A 15,425-nucleotide genomic window follows, 5' to 3' on the forward strand; every position below is an offset into this window, starting at 1 on the left:
AGGTCACAGTAATGGACTGGGTGCCTTTGCCCAGTTTGAGATGGTTTGCCAGCTGCATTCCATTCTGTAAAAGGTACATCTGGACCAAGATTTAATCACCCCATATTTACAAGTAATATTGCGTACACATTACTTTAACCAATTCTCCTTGAAAAGTGACAGGTTTGTATATTGGTTTTGGCAATGTAAATTATATTAACTCATGTTAAAGTACGAAATTGGTAAACTTGTCAGGGAAATTTGTGAGTTCTACATGATACTCACTTTCCCAAATAGTTTGTTTTTAAAGAGTGTGAAAAGGAAAGGACCAGAAACACATAGGGACTCCTAGGATGCACACCTACATAATTGCAAGGATGCCTCCTCTTCCTTTTATCAGGAAAAGTAACTCCCTACTTTCATTCGTTTAATTATTTTTAATTATATCCCACTCTTCTGATGCTTTGTTTGTAGTCACCATCTTTTACCTTATCTGATATGTATAGCAAGTTCCTGGATACATGAGCAAGGATGACATAAATATCATCCAAAAGCTTTGGCAAAATACAGCTTTATTAGAAATGAAGGGTACAGAAAGAAATAAGATCAGATTATGTGTATGTTCACTTGTATCATATATATCTCTATATCTATCCACAGAAATGCATCCAAATATTATATGCAATTTTACAAACAAGCACAAGGTGGCGATCTTTTCTCAGCTTTCCTCTATGTTAGGGAAATTGACTGTAGTGCAGTAGATCTACAGAGATGGCACTATTTACCCAACAGTAGCAGTGACAAATACTGTAGAATTGGTTGCTAACTGGAGGAACTTCAAGACACTCTTTCTCCATGTGTTGTCCTTGCATTTTCATTGTTCCCTCTGAGACTCTCCGTGGTTTTATGGCCTATTCAATGATATTGGAGGTGATGTGTGTAAAAGTGTGTGGGCCATGGGCCAGATGTCACCCACCAGCAGCCCTTTTGCAACTTCCAGAGCCCTCAGTAGTGGGTAGGTTCAAAAATTGCCCCCCCTTTTTTTAATTTGGGGAGAGTTTATGACATTTTTATGGAGAAAACTGAGGACCTAAACCACAACTCCTTATAATCCTCAACACCCTTTCCAACTGCACAAATTTTGAGACCTAACCTGGAGTGCTGCCATCAACAAGCAGTGAAAAGTGTGGTGTGGCTCTCAGGCTGACAGAAGTTGTGCATCCCACTTTAGCTACAGGTAAAACACACAGGTTTTTGTTGTCTCAATTAGTGTATACTTAAACATGATTGTAATTCAAATAGAAATACCAGACATTTTACCATAGGGACAGACTGACCAAATTATCTGTATGTCTGTACCTGTTTAAGTGTGGATGGCCAACTCCAAGACAGCAGTCTCCCAGTGTTCTTGTTTATACACCAGGCTCAAATTCAAATAACCCTTCAAACAGAGCATGTCTATAAAGGTATGATTTCTTTCTCTTCGAAAAGAGGACTGGACTGTCCTCCATACAGGAAAATACATTGCAACTCACTGCAGTGTCACACTAAAAAAGTGTTTATACCTATGTAGCATTCTCATACAGTATAGTTTTTTTTCAGGAAGAGATCACTAGCGTATGAACTACATCTTCAAAATTTTAAAATTTAAAGACTACTTGCAGGACATAGGCAATGAGATGGCTTTCTTAGGCTTCCTTTTCTAAGATTAAAGAATGAAATCCTCTAGGCAAACATTGGGCCCAGAAGGTCCCCGTTCACAAATTAAGCCTTTTCTCCATTCATTCTATGTCAGTTTTATATCCATAGTATGCCTTTAACTATTGATAAAGTGGCTTTCAGATATGAATGCAAAATGTATATCCCCAACTAGAATTGGCCAGAGTGGAAGTACAAGAGATCAGCCACCATCACTTTCACACCTTATTTAGACAACATGGTAGAAAATTCTCCCTGATTCTGAACAAAGCTTCCTGGGCAGGCTTACCAATACTCATGAGTGTAAGATACTGCAACACCTGTTCTTGATCTGATGCCCTGACAATATTGTATTCTGTTTGGACTCCAGGACCCACTCCAGCTATTTAACAGTGAAAGGCAGTATCATGAAAAGAACTGAAAACTATTAGTTTTGTCCATCTCTATAACTCTTTAAAAAAAAAAAAACCTTTAAGAATCTGCTGTTCTGGACAGTCAACCATAGGGGATCAAGAGTGTATATCTGTGTAATACCCAACAAGATGTGGGACCAGTTTCTACAAAATATACTTTCAGGTCATACAGAAAGACAGTCCCATTGTATAAACTTGCATAGTGCTCAAGGAACATTCCAGTGATTCAAAAGGTCCATGTTGATATCTTGGATCAAAGACTTGATATCTTTAAATCTATAAAGATTCACTTTTATATTTACAAACCTTTGCTTCTGTCTATTAGTAGCCTTTAAGAATATAGTAAGAGCTTTGTTGATTAGGCCAAAGGACTATCTCCTAGTCTAACATTCTGATTCCCACAGTAGTAACTATGTGCTTGATGGAAAATCACAAGTAGGACATTTGATTAACACTTTACTCTGCTGTTGTTTCCTGTGATTGCAAATCAGAGGCAAATTGCTTCCAACTTGATGACTGTGCACTGCCATCACGATAAGTGATCAATGGTAAGTTTAGTTTCCATGAATTTGTCTAATATCCTTCAAAGCCATCTAAATTTATAGCTGTCATCACATCTGCTAGTGGCAAATCCTATAATATAACTATACTCAGTTGGAGGAATGGGTTTTTTTCATCAGTCCAGAATCTTCCAATGTTCAGCTTTATTACATAGCTTCGGGTGGTTGTAGTATTCTAAGAGGAGACAAATGTTGACTTGTGCATCAAAAAAAGACCCTGAAGTAGGCATCAGCTGAAGCTTCTGGAGAGAGTTTTCTAGAAATAGGATGCCACCACCAAGAAGTCAATCTTCTGGAAGTTACAGCTTATACTTTAGATGGTGGGAGATCTAATAAGAGGCTACACACTGACGATCATAATGAATATTTTTAATGACAACATAAATCTTTGGTGAGATGGTTGTTTATTTTTCATTTTTTAAACAACATTTTGCATAGCCCCAGAAAATATAGGCAGCTAAGTTGCCTGACAACAAGAGACAAAGTCTTAATATTCAAGAGATTTTTCCCACCCCATACATACAAATTGTTATTTTCCATCTGCTCATCTTACTACCTTTTCTCTTATCTACATGTGATAACACAGTGCTGACTGTGCAAAAATAGATGCATCACAAGTACCAGGGTACATTTATTTTTTATCTTTACTTTACTTGAGGTCTCAGTAAAGCAGGCATTAAAGAAAATATATTAGGTTGCTAAATGGCAAATTGAAAGCTCATCGCTGAAGATCTAAATGCAACTTGCTCTCTGAATAGCTAATGGCCATCATCACATCTTGCAGGAATGAATTCCACAGGTTAATTATGAACTACGTGAAATACTTTATTTTTGTCTGTTCTAAACCTCTTTCTGATTAACTTCATTGGTTGATTTGTGTCCTGGTGTTTTGAGAGAGGGAGAAAAATGACTCCCCAAACCATGCATATTTTTATGCATCTCAGTCATGTCCCTGTCTTGCCTGATTTGCCTTTTCTCATAAAAATAGTGTTCAAGCCCCTGATCATTTTGATTGGCATCTGCATTTTTTCCCACTCTACTAGGTCTCTTTTTCAAATGGGGAAGTCAAAACTGCACACAGATATTGACATTTGCATCAAGGCATTAAGATGGCATTTTTATTTTCAGTCCCTTTTCCAATGCTCTTCAGCATGGATGTGGTCTTTTCCAGAGTTGCAGCACAGGACCAACATCTTCACTGACCTTTCCACTAGAACTCTGAGATCTTTTTCCTGGTTAGTTACAGACAGCTCAGACTGCACCTGTGTATATGTGAAAGCAGGGGTTTTTGCTTCTATGTACTGTATTATCACTTTACATTTGACTTTTGGTTGATTGTTCACCCAATTTAAAAAGATCTTGCTGGAGTCTTAACAATGATTTTGGGGTTTTAGCAGCCTGAACATTTTAGTATCTTACATCATCTTAGCCAGATCATTGCTTGCTCCTAAATCAAGAGTATTTGTGAACCAGTTAAAAAAGCACAGGTCCCAACACAGATCCCCATGGGACTCCATCTCTTACTTCCCTCCACTGAGAAAATTTCCCATTCATTCTTACTCTTCTCTATTTTTAACTAGTTAGCACGCCATAAAAAATGGGTTTTCCTACCCCATTAAAAGCCTTTTATGAGAAACTTGTCAAAAGCTTTTTGAAAGTCCATGTATACCATTTCAACAGAGCCACTTCCATTCATGTGCTTGCTGACACTTTCAAAAAACTTCAGAAGTCTGGTAAGACAGGATTTAACCCTAACCTTAACTCCTACCTCCCCACAACCACCATTTACATACAGCTTATTTGTCTCTCATAGCATTTCTGTTAGGTATAAGTCATTGAGATGGACATTTGTGCTTCCTATCAGTTCACCAATATTTGCGAAATATTGTCCATTTTGTTTCCTCTGCCAGCACTGCAAATTTTTATACTGCTAAGGGACTTGGGCATATTTTAGTAGTACATTCTACTGTTTGCTTGTTTCTTCAACATGAACACTTCCTGGTCATAACACTACATATGATGCATTCAAGCATGCCAGTTGCACATAAGATGGGTTTGGTATACCAAGACCATTTGTGAGTCTAGCACAATCATGTCTGTTCCAATTGGCAGGAACTGTCATCGGCATTAGGATAAGCTCTCCCTGCCTAATTTCCTTCTGATTCTGTCCTACCTATCACAATTCCCTCCAAGAAATCAGCGTGCTTGAAAGAGTGTTGAGGTCTGTAGAAATACAAACTTGTTTTTTTTAAAGTTATAATTATCCATTTTTAAAGACAAAATATGTTTGGTAGCTATGGTAAGATGAGCATCAGTTGTTGCAGTGGGGAGGGAAAAAAACCGAACGGAGCATCCTGGAGGAGGATATTGCTGACTGTCTGAACAAGAGGAGGAAAGGTTGTGATGCAAGAGTTTGTTGTAGATCCCTCTTCGTTCCTTTCAAACAGCCAGCAACATTCTAAATCTTGTAGTCTGAGATCTCTGTATTTATCATTTGGATCCCACGCACCCTTCCCCCTATTCTACTGTATGAATTGGCTGCTGCAAAGATGACATATTAGTGAGAGACCCAGGGCACAGAAAGAAAAGATAGCTAGCATGTTATTCATTTCTTTTCTCATAGGGACCATTGGCTTCAAAATGCCAGAGAATACGTAACTTTTCTAAAAAAAAAAAAAATTTTCAGTCCTTACTGTCAGAAGTTCTCCCAAGCTAGCAAACAATGATAAAAACCAATATGGCAGCAAGGTGTATGCTCTGCTTTCACCAAAGGTTATCTGAAATACCTGGATCTTCCCTGCTTGAGCAGTGATGGATCCCTGTTAGGACAGCATTCTGCAGATATGATATTCTCACCAAAAGGAACTTGACCTACATACACTGTGAATTGATCGATTATTTATCCATATCCAGGGGATGTTTGGATATGATACTACACTAATGTGTCCCACTTTTAAATATGCATGTTCTGTTGAGTGACAACTTTGAGTCCAGTAGAGTCTGATTCCTCCCTTTTGATATTCCCTGTTAATAGAAAATTGAGCTTTCCCCCCAAATCTTCATAATCTCCTGATGAGCTTTTTGTTGGTTTCTTTCTCCTGGCTGGCTCCTATTAGTTCAAACAAAAATAAATTCTTGAGACAGCTGTAACATTTGATTCTAGCAAAGGAATTAATCCTTCTAATATTATCAGTCGATGACAGGCAAGCTCACTTCCTTTGGCTCCAACATTCTCCATGTTGACCATAATGTGATTTGCATTCTGATCAGGTTAGAAACAGTCTTGCTGAAATATTGATCAAAATGGTGGGAGAGATGGGAATTTAACTTTCTCTAAAGGGTTGCTTTGTTGTTTAGCCATAAATGATTATTCAGAGCCATAGGTCAAATGGCATTAATAAATCATTTCTTAAATAAATACATGCAAATTGAAGATTTTTCCTAGTGGGATATGTGTCACCAAGTGAAATGAATTAAGTTAAATGACTTTGAGCTGTGCTGCCTGCCTCTGAAACCTGGAAACTTCAGTTGGTCCTGAATGCAGTGACCAGACTGTTAATAAGAATCATACCATTCTTCCACATTGGAAGAAGCTATTTAAACTACTGAGTCCAACCCCTTGGTCTGTGCAGGAATCCAAATTAAGCATCCCTGACAGATCAAGGTCTTCATTCCATAAAGATTGTAGTGCATTCCAGTGAAGGACAGTCACTGGTTCTAGGGTTGAACTGTTCTTACCCTTATGACTTTTCCTCGCATCTCACCCTGTAGTTTAAATGCATGATTTTGTGTCTTTCATTCTGGAACACAGAGAACAGGTCTTGATCTTCAACTCTGCCAATATCTGTGAGAGGTTGGTCATATGAAATCAGGTTTTGGGTTTGTTCAATGACGACATTCATACTTCTGGAAATCCAATCCAGTCCAGTCCAGTCCAGTCCAGTCCAGTCCAATCCAATCCAATCCAATCCAATCCAATCCAATCCAATCCCCTTATCTGATGCCTGTTACAGGCAGAGACTAAGGCCTCAGTCAAACAGCCTACAAGGTCCTCAGGAAAAACCAGAAGCTCCCTCTGAAATCCATCAGGGTTCATTGGTCTACTGCAGCAGACTGATAGGTCTAACTTCCCTGAAATGGGGTGAGGGGAAAATGGCATCAGCAAGCTGAAGGGCAACCACAGAGTGATCTGACCATGATAAAGGATTGATGGTAATGTCCTCCATGTACAGATTACATTGCAAATGCCAGGAGATAAAAAGCAGATCTAAGGTATGACCAGCTATGCTTGTCAGATTCTTGATGATCTGGGTCAGGTCCATAGTGGTCATGAACTCTTGGATCTCTCCAGACTCTACATCACATGAAGGCAGGTTAAAGTCTCCAAGGAGCATCAGTGTTAAAGACCCCAGCATTAACCCAGTGACATCCCTCAGGCAGGGATGCTACTAGTCAGCAAGGCAGGGAGGGGGTCAGAAAGCAACAAATTCAGCTGTTTCCTAGAGCCCAACTTCAACCACAGGGTATCACATTTGGTTATGAACCTCTAAAAGGCTTCCTAGATGATAAGGGCCACCTCTTCTACCTGGGGAGATCTGGTTAATGCTAGATTCAAAACTCAGGTAGGTATATCTCACAGAGGGGAACATTCCCTTTGGCCCACAAAATATATGATGGCTGCAGAGGAATATTTTATTCTTGCTTTCTTTCAAGAACTCTGAGATTAAAACATCACATCACTTTTTACAATCAAATAGGGAAAGTTATTTAAAATATCTCCAGAAAGTTTGGAAAATGATGGCTGGATAAATTGTGAAAAATTCCGTATTGAAATCTTTAATGAATATTCAAGTTAAGCCAAATGTGAAAACTATACTCTAAATGCTTGTCTCAAATCAGTCTGGGCCTAAATCAGGAGACTGTGTGTGTGTGAGAGAGACAGACAGACAGACAGAACATAAGTGTTTATGTTTTTCAGGTAACTTTAGACAAGTGTCCATCTTCAATCAGGTGCCCTCCAGATGTGCTCAGATTACAGTTCTTATAATCCTCAATCAGACCGGTCCCTGGTAGATGAGATTATTATCCAGTCTTGGCCTAAGTTACTGCATATTCTGCCAAGGCAAAATATAAGTATTCTTGTGTCTAACTGAGGCCTACAATATTGATAATTTCTTTTGCCCCAAGAGGAAGTCTGTCCACTTAGCCTTGCTATTATTTCTCGATTTAAAACCAAGGCAATTTATATAAAGGTCTGTCTTTATTTTATCTCTGGTCCCTCTCCCTCCCCGCCGCATAACCCTGTGAAGTCATTTTGGCTGACAGAGACTGGCCCAAAGTCATCCAGTGAATTTCTACATGAAATGAAACCATACAAAGTCCTAAAATGATCAAGTTAATACAAATGTCTTTATAAAAGTTAACTTAAACTATGTCATAAATGATTAAGGATACTTCTCCTGCTACTGTAGTGGTGAATATTTCTCCTATGGATGCATCCCTATGTAGCCAAAATGGTAGGATCTATACCAGAGACAGGCATTTTTGCCCATTTTATTAAAAAAAATCATGCACAAACATATTTCAGGGTTTGCCTTCCTCTGAAATGTTGGCCATTCGTTTTTCATCTTTTAATTTTTATACTCAGTTTTGCAGATCAGCAAACACCATCTAGTGGGGTTGCAGATGTAGTGTTCTTAGCCCCTAATTAATGGATCAGCGCTTTAATAAAGACTGTTTGTTATGCTAGAATAATGTAACTTTTCCCAACACGTTACATTGGAAGCATAAGACTTCATAGAATGAAACCACCCAGCTTAGAGGTAACAACGGGAAGGACCACATTGCATTCAGGTCTTGCTTTGTGGCTTAATCATTGTGGGAAGCATGGTGCTGGACTTCGGATCCTATTCAGCCTGGCTTGCCATGTTCTGTACCTTCTTAATAAATGTATTTCCTCAAAAAGACATTGAGTAATGGTGGCTAGATATTGTAGGCTAGATACTGCCATATAGGAAATCAATTAAAGTTGTTTCTCATTGACTTTATTCAATGTCTCCATAGGATTTCCCTCCTCCCTCATCAGGCTTTTGAATTTCCTGTGGACATCCCTCTAATAGACCATTCTTTTTACATGACTGGACTGAAAATTATTTTAGATCAGATGAAAGAAAAGGAAATGTTAGCTCAGCAGCTGTCCCATTTTCTTTTCCCAAACCAGTAGTTTTTCTTTCAAGTTGATAAGAAATGAATATATCTGGCAGCTATGTGGAAGGGGAATGATTTTTCAGAAGATGAATATAATTTATGCGTGGCATAGTTCTAAAGAGGTTAAAGGGAAGATGAGAAGAAATTCTGAGGGGAAAAAAGAACATGGGCACATTCTTTTTTCATTTCCATGCTCCAATAAATTGTTTTAATAATTATTTCTATCTGCACCCATAAAATGTTTAGTTTCTCAGGAGAGCTGGGCATTCTGTTTAGCGGCCTTACTTGGAACAGAAGGAACTTATGGAAGTGGCTCATGCTGTCATCACCACTCACCTGGACTACCATAATGCAGTCTACCTGGACTGCTCTGGAAGTGTGCAAGGAAATGTCACTAAGTCCAGAAGACAGCAGCCTGTTGGGTGGTATGTATGCACTGACATGAGCATGTGCCACCACTGCTCTGGGCTCTGCACTGGTTTCCTATGAATTCCCATGTGCAATTCAAAGTGTTAGTTATCTTTGTTTCAAATAAATAAATGAAAAACAAAGTGCTGTTTTTGATTTTTAAAGCGGTACATAGTTTGGGGCTTCTCCACCCAATTTCAACCTACCTAACGCCTGGCTCTTGGGAAATTCTGTTAGTAGTTCCCCATTTTGTGAAGTAAGGAGGATGGAGGCTCAGATTCTTCTCTGGAGTCCTCGGTGCTCTCTGAGCTTGGTGGTTTGCTTGCACACTAGTTGGGTAATGAAATGTCTGTGAGCAAACCACCAAGCTCAGAGAGCACCGAGGACTCCACAGTTCAGCCCTGAGCTACATATATTCTCTTCTATTGATATGCTTCTCTGTCACTGTGCTGGTGCTCTGGAACACTTTTAGCCCCTGAAATTTGCTCAGTACCCATTTGATTAGGTTTCCAAGAACTCCATTTTCCCAGTATACCAGTTACCTCACAGGAGTCAAGCAGCTCAAGGATGCAGTGCAGAAAAGCCCTTCATCTTCCTTAGAGTGTGATTCCCAAAGTTGAGTGTGGTATTCACAATGGCATATGACCAGTGCAGAATGTTGCCTTTTTAATAGCCATGTCATCTTGCTGCTTCATATTCTGTTTGTGACCTACTAAAATTCCAAGAGCTTTGCGCATGTACTGATACCTGTTAAGTCAGGTATCCACCATTATTCTGTTATTTTTCACACTGCTTCTCTAACCTATTGAGATTGTGTTTCTATCTACTAAAATATTACTATCTTACCCAGTTTTGTGTCATTTTGTGGGTGATGAGGGCTCAGTGTACTCAGTTGTCACAGAACATAGAATAGGAGGAAGGAACCCAAAGAATGTGAGAATAAAGGGGGAATGAAATGGAGGGCTTGGTTAAATGACTGGTTAAAACCATGCATGGAAGCCTTCACATCTAAAGTTGTATAAAACCAGTTTAATATTCTAGCATATATAGATTCAAACCTGATGTTCTATTTGATGGAGTTTTTAAATGTTAATAAAAGAACTCCAGGCAGCTAACAGCAATCTTGCAGAGTAGAAGCGTGGACCAGAAAGAGAACTTGCACATCAAGCTTAATTATGTTCAGAAGTAAATTCAGTCTTCACACAGCAGTTAGATGAAGAAAAGTAGAGGTAGCTTACTTTTATTCAGCAGATCTGGATACAGGTAGGTTCCTAGTAGAAGGGCACTTCATCACTGATTCTTTGTAGACATTCTATTCTATGTAGAATAGAAAGTCTGTGTGCAAGCAAGATGGTAGGGGGAAGGCTGCAAGCCTACAGCCATCCCTGCTTCCATGTCTGCTCACGAGGTAAAGATAGAGATCATGAATCTCCCAGACTCAAGGAGGAGGAGGAAGAGGAAATCAGGTGACCCATGTGACTTCCCACAAGCACAATAGAGACACGCCTACCAGGTAAGCCCTCTTATTATGTTCGTGAGACAATGCTGAGTTGACCCCTGATAATTCCAACACTATTTGGCCTCTCTTGCTAAGTATTGCAGTTAGCTGAGTATGCATGATTTTCCAACTGAGGCAGCCTATTAAAACCAGTGGATTGTAACTGAACCAAAGCCAGGTTTACTCCTGAATTGAGCAATCACATATTATGTCTTCCTTGTTTATAAAATGAACTGGAAATGTGGAGTATGTTGGTTCTCCTACTTTTAACTTCAAGAAAGTTGGATAGTTTGGTGAAATGGCCAACTTTTGTGTTAAGTATAAGATTTACTTCAGAGCTGGGCTAATGATTTGGGCAATGCTCACATTAGGAATGTTGAGGGCATATCAAAATGGCTGCCTTGATGAGTGCAAATGCAATCCAAAATCAGGGTTCAACAGGATCTGGGCAGGAGAAGGGAGACAAGGGAGGTTGAGCAAAGCAGCATCCTGACATCACAATGCAGGTCCAGTCCCTTTTGCACACACATGCCCCAAAGGGGGGGAACAACACCACTTTTGTCATTCTGATGAAAGAAATGAGATCCTGAAGATGCTGCTGACCCTGCCACCCACTCTAGTTCCATAAGGCATTTTATGGCAGCAGTTGGGTATGTTCTAAAACAAATCATTATCTTGTAGCCATCACTATTTTTATTTTCTGTAAAATAAATAATCAAGGGAGTGGATCAACTTCCTTTGTGGAAAGATTATGGTCTTTTTAGCTGAGCAAAAGTGTAGAGAGGGCTGCTAGAAGGAGCACTTGTTAACATGCATAATTGAAGCTGTTTGTCTTCCTCCCTCTCTGTGTATCTTAAAGTAGCATCAGGGCAGAAATATTTTTGGATGAAAAGAAAGATATTGACATTTCATTGCTTAATTGTCTCCCTTCCTCTCTTGGCATATGGACCAACTTCATGCAGATGCCTGGTTGCTGGATCTTGCAACAACAGTTGCTGAGCAACACAAATGCTATTGTTCTGAAGCTCTGCTAGTGGGCTTCCTGTTGGGGCATATGGTTAACCGCTATAGGAATGGGATGATGTGCTTGATAAACCTCGGTCTGGCTCAGCAAACCTTATCTTCTTAGACTTGGTTTTGGTTTGTGGTGAAGTGTAGGAGATAAGCTCAAGGTTCAATGAAGTCATAATTAAGTTAAAAGAGAAGGAAAGAACAACATGTAGAAAAGGAGTATTTGATTATTCCAAATGTTTAAAGTGAAGTTTGGGAGTTGAGAGGGTAGTGATGGGGAAGAGAAGAAAAGGAAGGGTATTTTTAAAATATATTTTCCCACCCCCCACATTAGTTTAAATAATCGAACAGGTACTTCCTCTGAGTCGGTTTAACCATCTACTACAGATTGAAAAAAAGCAGGCAGTTGGCAAGCAGCAAAGGATATCTTCCTTTGCTCACTTTGATAAGAGCAGAGTATTTCATCTCGAATCTTTAGCTCAAAACTGTGTTTGCAAAGAAATGGAAATAGCTCTTGAGATGAAGCTTCCTAATCAATCAATCAATCAATCTTTATTTCAGTCATACACCAGCATATAACTAAAAACACAACGATTGATTGGTTGATTGATTGAAGCTTCCTAGTCATTGTATAGCTTAATCTCTGTTAATGCCAAATTCATGCAGTGCTGGTTTTTTGCCCATTGCTGAGTCCCAAAAGAGACAAAATATTTAAAGGGAGGAGAAACTTGGTAATTTTCTCGTGTCATCTCTGGGGACAATTATATTACACATTAATTCGCACACAGTGTTCATCATTTAACACATCACTCTGCATCCACAGGAGCTTTTCATTGCTTTTCTAAAATCATACATATTAACCAACCAATGTTAGTCCTTGCTGTTATGAAGAGGCAGCAGTAGTGATGCTATCAACCAGTGTGCTGCTTTCTTAATGACCTCTCTCATCCATTATGAATGAGAAATGCAAGAAACAGAAATATGTGCTGTGCATATCTTTTAGCACCTGACAAGCATCTTCTAAAATGTGATAAATTTCCTCTTCTCACTTGTGATATTAAGTTCAGGCATGATATCTGAATCTAGAGCAGTGTTTTTCAAACTTGGCAACTTTAAGTAGTGTGGACTTCAGCTCCCAGAATTCCTCAGCCAGCATGAAGTTGAAGTCCACACATCTTAAAGTTGCCAGGTTTGAAAAACACTGATCTAGAGCAATGTACCAAATAGGCGTACAAGTAGTCCTTGCTTAACATTTGTTTAGTGATGGTTTGGACTCACAATGGTGCTGAAAAAACCGACTTACGACTGGTCCTCACATAACTGTTGCAGTGTCGCCCAGTTATGTGATCACAATTTAGGTACGTGGCAACTGGTTTGCATTTATTTTATTTATTACTCATATTTAGCCATCGCCCATCTCCCCCAGAAGAGGGACTCTGGGCGGTTTACAGTAAAATCCCACATAAAACATAAACATTAAAATCACATAAAACAATTAATAAAACACAATAAATAAATACAATCCAAGAAAAATGTAAAATCCAGGCTGGTGGGAGGGACTCTAGGGTGCGAGCCATCCCCAAGAATGGCTATTCACTTTCCCGACCCAGGCGAGACGGCAAAACCAGGTCTTCAGGGCCTTCCGGAAGGTCAGGAGAGAAGGGGCCTGCCTCACCTCCAGGGGCAAGATATTCCAGAGAGCGGGGGCCACCACAGAGAAGGCCCGCTTCCTGGACCCCGCCAGATGAAATTCTCTTATGGATGGGGTCCGTAACATGCCCTCTCTGGATGATCGGGTGGGGCGGGCCGATGTAATGGGGATGAAACGGTCCCTCAGGTAACCTGGCCCCGTGCCATGTAGGGCTTTAAAGGTAATAACCAACACCTTGAATTGGACCCGGAAGCAAACTGGCACCCAGTGCAGCTTGCACAGCAATGGTGTTATATGTGCCCACCTAGGTGCACCAAAAATAGCCCGTGCGGCTGCATTTTGGACCAGCTGAAGCTTCTAGATACTCTTCAGGGGTAGCCCCATGTAGAGCGCATTGCAGTAGTCTATATGGGAGATTTCCAGGGCACGAGTGACTGTTCGGAGGGCTTCACGATCCAGGAATGTTTGTAACTGGCGCACAACCCGAAGTTGCGCAAAGGCCCTCCTGGCCACGACTGCCACCTGCTCTTCGAGCAGGAGTCATGAGTCCAGGAGAACCCCCAGATTATGCACTGAGTCTGTCTGGGGCAGTGCCACCCCATCCAGAACTAAAGATGAGAGTTTCCCGGAAGATGAAGCCCCATCAACCCACAGCCACTCCATCTTACCAGGGTTCAGTTGAAGCCTGTTGTTCCCCATCCAGACCCCCACAGCCCCCAGGCACCGAGAAAGGGCAGTCACTGCATCACTTACCTCACCCAGGATAGAGATGTATAATTGGGTATCATCAGCATACTGATGATACCTCAACCCGTGGTGATGGATGATCTCACCCAGTGGTTTCATGTAGATGTTAAACAAGAGAGGAGAGAGAACCGAACCCTGTGGCACCCCACAATGGAGGGGTCAAGGGTCAGATCTCTCCTCTCCTATCACCACTGACTGGGACCGGCCCTGGAGGAAGGAGGTGAACCAGCACAGAACTACACCGCCCACCCCCAACTCCCTGAGCCATCCCAAAAGGATACCATGGTCGATGGTATCGAAAGCCGCTGAGAGGTCAAGGAGAGCAAGGATGGATGCACTGCCACCATCCCGCTCCCGCCAGAGATCATCCATGAGTGCGACCAATGCAGTTTCTGTCCCATATCCTCGCCTGAAACCTGACTGAAAGGGGTCCAGATAATCTGTTTCCTCCAGGACCCTCTGGAGCTGCAGCGCCACCACCTTCTCAACCATCTTCCCTAAAAAGGGGAGGTGGGAGACTGGATGAAAATTGTCCAGCACAGTTGGGTCCAGAGATGGCTTCTTGAGGACGGGGCACGCCAGTGCCTACTTAAAGGCAACCGGGAACACCCCCTCACTCAAGGATGTATTTACCATCACTTGGATCCAACCACACATCACCTCCCGAGCTGCCTTCACCAGCCAGGAGGGGCATGGATCTAAATAACAGGTGGTGGCATTCACAATCCAGAGGATCCTGTCCACTTCCTCGGGTCCAACCAGATCAAACTGCTCCCAGATAACAAGGCTAAAATGTTCCCTCGGTATCTCCACAGACCCTGCTTCATGCATGGAGTCCAACTTAGACCGGATCTGAGTGATTTTATCCTGCAGATGCTCAGAAAACTCTTACGCACGGCCCTGTAGGTGGGTCACTGGGCCCACCTTCCCCAAAAGGGTACATGTGATCTTAAACAGGACCGTCAGACAGCAATCTGTGGATGCAATAAGAACGGAGAAATACTGCCGTTTTGCCACTCTTACCACCACAAGGTAGGCCTTAATAGCGGCCCTAGCTTGTGTTCAGTCGGATTCGGTCTTTGTCTTCCTCCAGCAGTGCTCTAGGCATCTCTTAAGCCTCTTCAAAACTCTCAGCTCCACAGTGAACCATGGGGAGTGTCGGGTTGGATGAGGCAAGAGGGGCCGCACAGGTGCGATCCTGTCCAAAGCCCCGGCCACTTCCCTGTTCCAGGCAGCAGCCAGAGCCTCTGCTG

The sequence above is a fragment of the Candoia aspera genome, chromosome 1, assembly GCF_035149785.1.
Source record: "Candoia aspera isolate rCanAsp1 chromosome 1, rCanAsp1.hap2, whole genome shotgun sequence".
NCBI classification, from domain to species: domain Eukaryota; kingdom Metazoa; phylum Chordata; class Lepidosauria; order Squamata; family Boidae; genus Candoia; species Candoia aspera.